Genomic DNA, 9,750 nt, shown 5'->3' with positions numbered 1-9,750 from the left:
ATCACGGATGGCCAGAGGTCAACTGTCAGGGTCAAATACACCACAAGTCTCTGTTGTGCAATTGGTTAGCGCGTTAGACTGTTAAGCTAAAGGTTGGTGGTTTGAGCCGACCCAGGGATGAGAGTTTTCAGTTTGTAGTGCTCCATGAAGCGACATCCTGGACTTGAATTGAGATTCCCTGTGACTTTGGCTGGCTGAGGGTCAATTCCACCACAAGCTTCTGTAGCGCAATCTGTTACCGCGTGGACTGTCAATCTAAAGGGTGGTGCTTTGACACCATCCAGGGATGACATTTTTCAGAATGTAGCGATGTGAACAGACCCTTCCTGACTTGTAGTGATCTTCCATGCGACTTGCACCTGCTGAGGGTCAATGTAATTGTAGGTCTCTGTGGCGCAATTGGTTAGCGCGTTAGACTGTTAATCTAAAGGTTGGTGGTTCGAGCCCACCCAGGGACGCTAGCTTTACATTTCTGCTGTTGTGGAAACACCGTCCTGGACTTACAGTAGGCTAGTTTTTGACCTGCTGTGCCTCCTGTTATCTTATGTGATTGGTGTGTTGTTGAACGTGAAAGATGACAATTTGCTATACCTACTGGTAAAATGGCTGTCAATGTTCTGTAATCTTCTGTTACTCAATAGCTTGATCATTCTGTGGTCTCCAAGGAACATATCATTTATTAATATTAATCCGGCTAGTATTCCAATGTAAAATATGTCAATCTGGCATGAAAAACTTTAGCATTTATATTTATCTCGCTTGAAGGACAATGTTGGTCCAGTGTGTGTGTGTGTGATTGTGTGTATATGTGTGCCTGTATGCCATGAAAGTGACTCGCCATTATATCATACTTCCGGGGTCAGTCCCCTAATTATTATGAATGAATTTGACGATTATATATTACATTCTTGAAAATGCAGTGGTTTAAGATATATATTTATCAAATGATATTCGTGATTGTGGCTGAATTTACTCCTGCCAGATGCCTTTTAATAAAATGTTGCGCTGACGAAGATTGCTCGGCATTTTTGCCCTTTTAAGGCCATTCAAAAAGCTAACAAACGTTAGAAAACTACAGGGCTACTTCCTTGAAAATGTTGTGGCACTTTCGTTGCACCTTGACACAACCATTGGAACAAAGTGTTGTTGTGTCGTAAACTCCATGTACAGTTGGATGAGATCACGGATGGCCAGAGGTCAACTGTCAGGGTCAAATACACCACAAGTCTCTGTTGTGCAATTGGTTAGCGCGTTAGACTGTTAAGCTAAAGGTTGGTGGTTTGAGCCGACCCAGGGATGAGAGTTTTCAGTTTGTAGTGCTCCATGAAGCGACATCCTGGACTTGAATTGAGATTCCCTGTGACTTTGGCTGGCTGAGGGTCAATTCCACCACAAGCTTCTGTAGCGCAATCTGTTACCGCGTGGACTGTCAATCTAAAGGGTGGTGCTTTGACACCATCCAGGGATGACATTTTTCAGAATGTAGCGATGTGAACAGACCCTTCCTTACTTGTAGTGATCTTCCATGCGACTTGCACCTGCTGAGGGTCAATGCAATTGTAGGTCTCTGTGGCGTAATTGGTTAGCGCTTTAGACTGTTAATCTAAAGGTTGGTGGTTCGAGCCCACCCAGGGACGCTAGATTTACATTTCTGCTGTTGTGGAAACACCGTCCTGGACTTACAGTAGGCTTGTTTTTGACCTGCTGTGCCTCCTGTTATCTTATGTGATTGGTGTGTTGTTGAACGTGAAAGATGACAATTTGCTATACCTACTGGTAAAATGGCTGTCAATGTTCTGTAATCTTCTGTTACTCAATAGCTTGATCATTCTGTGGTCTCCAAGGAACATATCATTTATTAATATTAATCCGGCTAGTATTCCAATGTAAAATATGTCAATCTGGCATGAAAAACTTTAGCATTTATATTTATCTCGCTTGAAGGACAATGTTGGTCCAGTGTGTGTGTGTGTGATTGTGTGTATATGTGTGCCTGTATGCCATGAAAGTGACTCGCCATTATATCATACTTCCGGGGTCAGTCCCCTAATTATTATGAATGAATTTGACGATTATATATTACATTCTTGAAAATGCAGTGGTTTAAGATATATATTTATCAAATGATATTCGTGATTGTGGCTGAATTTACTCCTGCCAGATGCCTTTTAATAAAATGTTGCGCTGACGAAGATTGCTCGGCATTTTTGCCCTTTTAAGGCCATTCAAAAAGCTAACAAACGTTAGAAAACTACAGGGCTACTTCCTTGAAAATGTTGTGGCACTTTCGTTGCACCTTGACACAACCATTGGAACAAAGTGTTGTTGTGTCGTAAACTCCATGTACAGTTGGATGAGATCACGGATGGCCAGAGGTCAACTGTCAGGGTCAAATACACCACAAGTCTCTGTTGTGCAATTGGTTAGCGCGTTAGACTGTTAAGCTAAAGGTTGGTGGTTTGAGCCGACCCAGGGATGAGAGTTTTCAGTTTGTAGTGCTCCATGAAGCGACATCCTGGACTTGAATTGAGATTCCCTGTGACTTTGGCTGGCTGAGGGTCAATTCCACCACATGCTTCTGTAGCGCAATCTGTTACCGCGTGGACTGTCAATCTAAAGGGTGGTGCTTTGACACCATCCAGGGATGACATTTTTCAGAATGTAGCGATGTGAACAGACCCTTCCTGACTTGTAGTGATCTTCCATGCGACTTGCACCTGCTGAGGGTCAATGTAATTGTAGGTCTCTGTGGCGCAATTGGTTAGCGCGTTAGACTGTTAATCTAAAGGTTGGCGGTTCAAGCCCACCCAGGGACGCTAGCTTTCCATTTCTGCTGTTGTGGAAACACCGTCCTGGACTTACAGTAGGCTAGTTTTTGACCTGCTGTGCCTCCTGTTATCTTATGTGATTGGTGTGTTGTTGAACGTGAAAGATGACAATTTGCTATACCTACTGGTAAAATGGCTGTCAATGTTCTGTAATCTTCTGTTACTCAATAGCTTGATCATTCTGTGGTCTCCAAGGAACATATCATTTATTAATATTAATCCGGCTAGTATTCCAATGTAAAATATGTCAATCTGGCATGAAAAACTTTAGCATTTATATTTATCTCGCTTGAAGGACAATGTTGGTCCAGTGTGTGTGTGTGTGATTGTGTGTATATGTGTGCCTGTATGCCATGAAAGTGACTCGCCATTATATCATACTTCCGGGGTCAGTCCCCTAATTATTATGAATGAATTTGACGATTATATATTACATTCTTGAAAATGCAGTGGTTTAAGATATATATTTATCAAATGATATTCGTGATTGTGGCTGAATTTACTCCTGCCAGATGCCTTTTAATAAAATGTTGCGCTGACGAAGATTGCTCGGCATTTTTGCCCTTTTAAGGCCATTCAAAAAGCTAACAAACGTTAGAAAACTACAGGGCTACTTCCTTGAAAATGTTGTGGCACTTTCGTTGCACCTTGACACAACCATTGGAACAAAGTGTTGTTGTGTCGTAAACTCCATGTACAGTTGGATGAGATCACGGATGGCCAGAGGTCAACTGTCAGGGTCAAATACACCACAAGTCTCTGTTGTGCAATTGGTTAGCGCGTTAGACTGTTAAGCTAAAGGTTGGTGGTTTGAGCCGACCCAGGGATGAGAGTTTTCAGTTTGTAGTGCTCCATGAAGCGACATCCTGGACTTGAATTGAGATTCCCTGTGACTTTGGCTGGCTGAGGGTCAATTCCACCACAAGCTTCTGTAGCGCAATCTGTTACCGCGTGGACTGTCAATCTAAAGGGTGGTGCTTTGACACCATCCAGGGATGACATTTTTCAGAATGTAGCGATGTGAACAGACCCTTCCTGACTTGTAGTGATCTTCCATGCGACTTGCACCTGCTGAGGGTCAATGCAATTGTAGGTCTCTGTGGCGCAATTGGTTAGCGCGTTAGACTGTTAATCTAAAGGTTGGTGGTTCGAGCCCACCCAGGGACGTTAGATTTACATTTCTGCTGTTGTGGAAACACCGTCCTGGACTTACAGTAGGCTAGTTTTTGACCTGCTGTGCCTCCTGTTATCTTATGTGATTGGTGTGTTGTTGAACGTGAAAGATGACAATTTGCTATACCTACTGGTAAAATGGCTGTCAATGTTCTGTAATCTTCTGTTACTCAATAGCTTGATCATTCTGTGGTCTCCAAGGAACATATCATTTATTAATATTAATCCGGCTAGTATTCCAATGTAAAATATGTCAATCTGGCATGAAAAACTTTAGCATTTATATTTATCTCGCTTGAAGGACAATGTTGGTCCAGTGTGTGTGTGTGTGATTGTGTGTATATGTGTGCCTGTATGCCATGAAAGTGACTCGCCATTATATCATACTTCCGGGGTCAGTCCCCTAATTATTATGAATGAATTTGACGATTATATATTACATTCTTGAAAATGCAGTGGTTTAAGATATATATTTATCAAATGATATTCGTGATTGTGGCTGAATTTACTCCTGCCAGATGCCTTTTAATAAAATGTTGCCCTGACGAAGATTGCTCGGCATTTTTGCCCTTTTAAGGCCATTCAAAAAGCTAACAAACGTTAGAAAACTACAGGGCTACTTCCTTGAAAATGTTGTGGCACTTTCGTTGCACCTTGACACAACCATTGGAACAAAGTGTTGTTGTGTCGTAAACTCCATGTACAGTTGGATGAGATCACGGATGGCCAGAGGTCAACTGTCAGGGTCAAATACACCACAAGTCTCTGTTGTGCAATTGGTTAGCGCGTTAGACTGTTAAGCTAAAGGTTGGTGGTTTGAGCCGACCCAGGGATGAGAGTTTTCAGTTTGTAGTGCTCCATGAAGCGACATCCTGGACTTGAATTGAGATTCCCTGTGACTTTGGCTGGCTGAGGGTCAATTCCACCACAAGCTTCTGTAGCGCAATCTGTTACCGCGTGGACTGTCAATCTAAAGGGTGGTGCTTTGACACCATCCAGGGATGACATTTTTCAGAATGTAGCGATGTGAACAGACCCTTCCTGACTTGTAGTGATCTTCCATGCGACTTGCACCTGCTGAGGGTCAATGTAATTGTAGGTCTCTGTGGCGCAATTGGTTAGCGCGTTTGACTGTTAATCTAAAGGTTGGTGGTTCGAGCCCACCCAGGGACGCTAGCTTCACATTTCTGCTGTTGTGGAAACACCGTCCTGGACTTACAGTAGGCTAGTTTTTGACCTGCTGTGCCTCCTGTTATCTTATGTGATTGGTGTGTTGTTGAACGTGAAAGATGACAATTTGCTATACCTACTGGTAAAATGGCTGTCAATGTTCTGTAATCTTCTGTTACTCAATAGCTTGATCATTCTGTGGTCTCCAAGGAACATATCATTTATTAATATTAATCCGGCTAGTATTCCAATGTAAAATATGTCAATCTGGCATGAAAAACTTTAGCATTTATATTTATCTCGCTTGAAGGACAATGTTGGTCCAGTGTGTGTGTGTGTGATTGTGTGTATATGTGTGCCTGTATGCCATGAAAGTGACTCGCCATTATATCATACTTCCGGGGTCAGTCCCCTAATTATTATGAATGAATTTGACGATTATATATTACATTCTTGAAAATGCAGTGGTTTAAGATATATATTTATCAAATGATATTCGTGATTGTGGCTGAATTTACTCCTGCCAGATGCCTTTTAATAAAATGTTGCGCTGACGAAGATTGCTCGGCATTTTTGCCCTTTTAAGGCCATTCAAAAAGCTAACAAACGTTAGAAAACTACAGGGCTACTTCCTTGAAAATGTTTTGGCACTTTCGTTGCACCTTGACACAACCATTGGAACAAAGTGTTGTTGTGTCGTAAACTCCATGTACAGTTGGATGAGATCACGGATGGCCAGAGGTCAACTGTCAGGGTCAAATACACCACAAGTCTCTGTTGTGCAATTGGTTAGCGCGTTAGACTGTTAAGCTAAAGGTTGGTGGTTTGAGCCGACCCAGGGATGAGAGTTTTCAGTTTGTAGTGCTCCATGAAGCGACATCCTGGACTTGAATTGAGATTCCCTGTGACTTTGGCTGGCTGAGGGTCAATTCCACCACAAGCTTCTGTAGCGCAATCTGTTACCGCGTGGACTGTCAATCTAAAGGGTGGTGCTTTGACACCATCCAGGGATGACATTTTTCAGAATGTAGCGATGTGAACAGACCCTTCCTGACTTGTAGTGATCTTCCATGCGACTTGGACCTGCTGAGGGTCAATGTAATTGTAGGTCTCTGTGGCGCAATTGGTTAGCGCGTTTGACTGTTAATCTAAAGGTTGGTGGTTCGAGCCCACCCAGGGATGCTAGCTTTACATTTCTGCTGTTGTGGAAACTCCATGTACAGTTGGATGAGATCACGGATGGCCAGAGGTCAACTGTCAGGGTCAAATACACCACAAGTCTCTGTTGTGCAATTGGTTAGCGCGTTAGACTGTTAAGCTAAAGGTTGGTGGTTTGAGCCGACCCAGGGATGAGAGTTTTCAGTTTGTAGTGCTCCATGAAGCGACATCCTGGACTTGAATTGAGATTCCCTGTGACTTTGGCTGGCTGAGGGTCAATTCCACCACAAGCTTCTGTAGCGCAATCTGTTACCACGTGGACTGTCAATCTAAAGGGTGGTGCTTTGACACCATCCAGGGATGACATTTTTCAGAATGTAGCGATGTGAACAGACCCTTCCTGACTTGTAGTGATCTTCCATGCGACTTGCACCTGCTGAGGGTCAATGTAATTGTAGGTCTCTGTGGCGCAATTGGTTAGCGCGTTTGACTGTTAATCTAAAGGTTGGTGGTTCGAGCCCACCCAGGGACGCTAGCTTCACATTTCTGCTGTTGTGGAAACACCGTCCTGGACTTACAGTAGGCTTGTTTTTGACCTGCTGTGCCTCCTGTTATCTTATGTGATTGGTGTGTTGTTGAACGTGAAAGATGACAATTTGCTATACCTACTGGTAAAATGGCTGTCAATGTTCTGTAATCTTCTGTTACTCAATAGCTTGATCATTCTGTGGTCTCCAAGGAACATATCATTTATTAATATTAATCCGGCTAGTATTCCAATGTAAAATATGTCAATCTGGCATGAAAAACTTTAGCATTTATATTTATCTCGCTTGAAGGACAATGTTGGTCCAGTGTGTGTGTGTGTGATTGTGTGTATATGTGTGCCTGTATGCCATGAAAGTGACTCGCCATTATATCATACTTCCGGGGTCAGTCCCCTAATTATTATGAATGAATTTGACGATTATATATTACATTCTTGAAAATGCAGTGGTTTAAGATATATATTTATCAAATGATATTCGTGATTGTGGCTGAATTTACTCCTGCCAGATGCCTTTTAATAAAATGTTGCGCTGACGAAGATTGCTCGGCATTTTTGCCCTTTTAAGGCCATTCAAAAAGCTAACAAACGTTAGAAAACTACAGGGCTACTTCCTTGAAAATGTTGTGGCACTTTCGTTGCACCTTGACACAACCATTGGAACAAAGTGTTGTTGTGTCGTAAACTCCATGTACAGTTGGATGAGATCACGGATGGCCAGAGGTCAAATGTCAGGGTCAAATACACCACAAGTCTCTGTTGTGCAATTGCTTAGCGCGTTAGACTGTTAAGCTAAAGGTTGGTGGTTTGAGCCGACCCAGGGATGAGAGTTTTCAGTTTGTAGTGCTCCATGAAGCGACATCCTGGACTTGAATTGAGATTCCCTGTGACTTTGGCTGGCTGAGGGTCAATTCCACCACAAGCTTCTGTAGCGCAATCTGTTACCGCGTGGACTGTCAATCTAAAGGGTGGTGCTTTGACACCATCCAGGGATGACATTTTTCAGAATGTAGCGATGTGAACAGACCCTTCCTGACTTGTAGTGATCTTCCATGCGACTTGCACCTGCTGAGGGTCAATGTAATTGTAGGTCTCTGTGGCGCAATTGGTTAGCGCGTTAGACTGTTAATCTAAAGGTTGGTGGTTCAAGCCCACCCAGGGACGCTAGCTTTACATTTCTGCTTTTGTGGAAACACCGTCCTGGACTTACAGTAGGCTAGTTTTTGACCTGCTGTGCCTCCTGTTATCTTATGTGATTGGTGTGTTGTTGAACGTGAAAGATGACAATTTGCTATACCTACTGGTAAAATGGCTGTCAATGTTCTGTAATCTTCTGTTACTCAATAGCTTGATCATTCTGTGGTCTCCAAGGAACATATCATTTATTAATATTAATCCGGCTAGTATTCCAATGTAAAATATGTCAATCTGGCATGAAAAACTTTAGCATTTATATTTATCTCGCTTGAAGGACAATGTTGGTCCAGTGTGTGTGTGTGTGATTGTGTGTATATGTGTGCCTGTATGCCATGAAAGTGACTCGCCATTATATCATACTTCCGGGGTCAGTCCCCTAATTATTATGAATGAATTTGACGATTATATATTACATTCTTGAAAATGCAGTGGTTTAAGATATATATTTATCAAATGATATTCGTGATTGTGGCTGAATTTACTCCTGCCAGATGCCTTTTAATAAAATGTTGCGCTGACGAAGATTGCTCGGCATTTTTGCCCTTTTAAGGCCATTCAAAAAGCTAACAAACGTTAGAAAACTACAGGGCTACTTCCTTGAAAATGTTTTGGCACTTTCGTTGCACCTTGACACAACCATTGGAACAAAGTGTTGTTGTGTCGTAAACTCCATGTACAGTTGGATGAGATCACGGATGGCCAGAGGTCAACTGTCAGGGTCAAATACACCACAAGTCTCTGTTGTGCAATTGGTTAGCGCGTTAGACTGTTAAGCTAAAGGTTGGTGGTTTGAGCCGACCCAGGGATGAGAGTTTTCAGTTTGTAGTGCTCCATGAAGCGACATCCTGGACTTGAATTGAGATTCCCTGTGACTTTGGCTGGCTGAGGGTCAATTCCACCACAAGCTTCTGTAGCGCAATCTGTTACCGCGTGGACTGTCAATCTAAAGGGTGGTGCTTTGACACCATCCAGGGATGACATTTTTCAGAATGTAGCGATGTGAACAGACCCTTCCTGACTTGTAGTGATCTTCCATGCGACTTGGACCTGCTGAGGGTCAATGTAATTGTAGGTCTCTGTGGCGCAATTGGTTAGCGCATTTGACTGTTAATCTAAAGGTTGGTGGTTCGAGCCCACCCAGGGATGCTAGCTTTACATTTCTGCTGTTGTGGAAACTCCATGTACAGTTGGATGAGATCACGGATGGCCAGAGGTCAACTGTCAGGGTCAAATACACCACAAGTCTCTGTTGTGCAATTGGTTAGCGCGTTAGACTGTTAAGCTAAAGGTTGGTGGTTTGAGCCGACCCAGGGATGAGAGTTTTCAGTTTGTAGTGCTCCATGAAGCGACATCCTGGACTTGAATTGAGATTCCCTGTGACTTTGGCTGGCTGAGGGTCAATTCCACCACAAGCTTCTGTAGCGCAATCTGTTACCACGTGGACTGTCAATCTAAAGGGTGGTGCTTTGACACCATCCAGGGATGACATTTTTCAGAATGTAGCGATGTGAACAGACTGACTTGACTTGTAGTGATCTTCCATGCGACTTGCACCTGCTGAGGGTCAATGTAATTGTAGGTCTCTGTGGCGCAATTGGTTAGCGCGTTAGACTGTTAATCTAAAGGTTGGTGGTTCGAGCCCACCCAGGGACGCTAGCTTTACATTTCTGCTGTTGT

General features: G+C 43.1%; 10 non-coding genes across 10 annotated transcripts; all 10 read left to right on the top strand.

Moving 5' to 3' along the window:
- The first annotated feature begins 384 nt into the window (after positions 1 to 384).
- Positions 385 to 458, top strand: trnan-guu (transfer RNA asparagine (anticodon GUU)). The gene has a single exon. It is a non-coding gene; the product is annotated as a tRNA-Asn (tRNA).
- Positions 459 to 1,563: 1,105 nt separating this feature from the next.
- trnan-guu (transfer RNA asparagine (anticodon GUU)) lies at positions 1,564 to 1,637 on the top strand. The gene has a single exon. It is a non-coding gene; the product is annotated as a tRNA-Asn (tRNA).
- A 1,105-nt stretch (positions 1,638 to 2,742) lies between these two features.
- Positions 2,743 to 2,816, top strand: trnan-guu (transfer RNA asparagine (anticodon GUU)). The gene has a single exon. It is a non-coding gene; the product is annotated as a tRNA-Asn (tRNA).
- A 1,105-nt stretch (positions 2,817 to 3,921) lies between these two features.
- On the top strand, positions 3,922 to 3,995 carry trnan-guu (transfer RNA asparagine (anticodon GUU)). Its single transcript has one exon. It is a non-coding gene; the product is annotated as a tRNA-Asn (tRNA).
- Positions 3,996 to 5,100: 1,105 nt separating this feature from the next.
- On the top strand, positions 5,101 to 5,174 carry trnan-guu (transfer RNA asparagine (anticodon GUU)). Its single transcript has one exon. It is a non-coding gene; the product is annotated as a tRNA-Asn (tRNA).
- A 1,105-nt stretch (positions 5,175 to 6,279) lies between these two features.
- On the top strand, positions 6,280 to 6,353 carry trnan-guu (transfer RNA asparagine (anticodon GUU)). Its single transcript has one exon. It is a non-coding gene; the product is annotated as a tRNA-Asn (tRNA).
- A 434-nt stretch (positions 6,354 to 6,787) lies between these two features.
- Positions 6,788 to 6,861, top strand: trnan-guu (transfer RNA asparagine (anticodon GUU)). Its single transcript has one exon. It is a non-coding gene; the product is annotated as a tRNA-Asn (tRNA).
- Positions 6,862 to 7,966: 1,105 nt separating this feature from the next.
- Positions 7,967 to 8,040, top strand: trnan-guu (transfer RNA asparagine (anticodon GUU)). Its single transcript has one exon. It is a non-coding gene; the product is annotated as a tRNA-Asn (tRNA).
- A 1,105-nt stretch (positions 8,041 to 9,145) lies between these two features.
- trnan-guu (transfer RNA asparagine (anticodon GUU)) lies at positions 9,146 to 9,219 on the top strand. The gene has a single exon. It is a non-coding gene; the product is annotated as a tRNA-Asn (tRNA).
- A 433-nt stretch (positions 9,220 to 9,652) lies between these two features.
- Positions 9,653 to 9,726, top strand: trnan-guu (transfer RNA asparagine (anticodon GUU)). Its single transcript has one exon. It is a non-coding gene; the product is annotated as a tRNA-Asn (tRNA).
- Positions 9,727 to 9,750: the final 24 nt, after the last annotated feature.

The sequence above is a fragment of the Salvelinus fontinalis genome, chromosome 11 (genome assembly GCF_029448725.1).
Source record: "Salvelinus fontinalis isolate EN_2023a chromosome 11, ASM2944872v1, whole genome shotgun sequence".
NCBI classification, from domain to species: domain Eukaryota; kingdom Metazoa; phylum Chordata; class Actinopteri; order Salmoniformes; family Salmonidae; genus Salvelinus; species Salvelinus fontinalis.
Note: the sequence above shows the minus strand (reverse complement) of the source record. Positions and strands in the feature narration are given on the sequence as shown.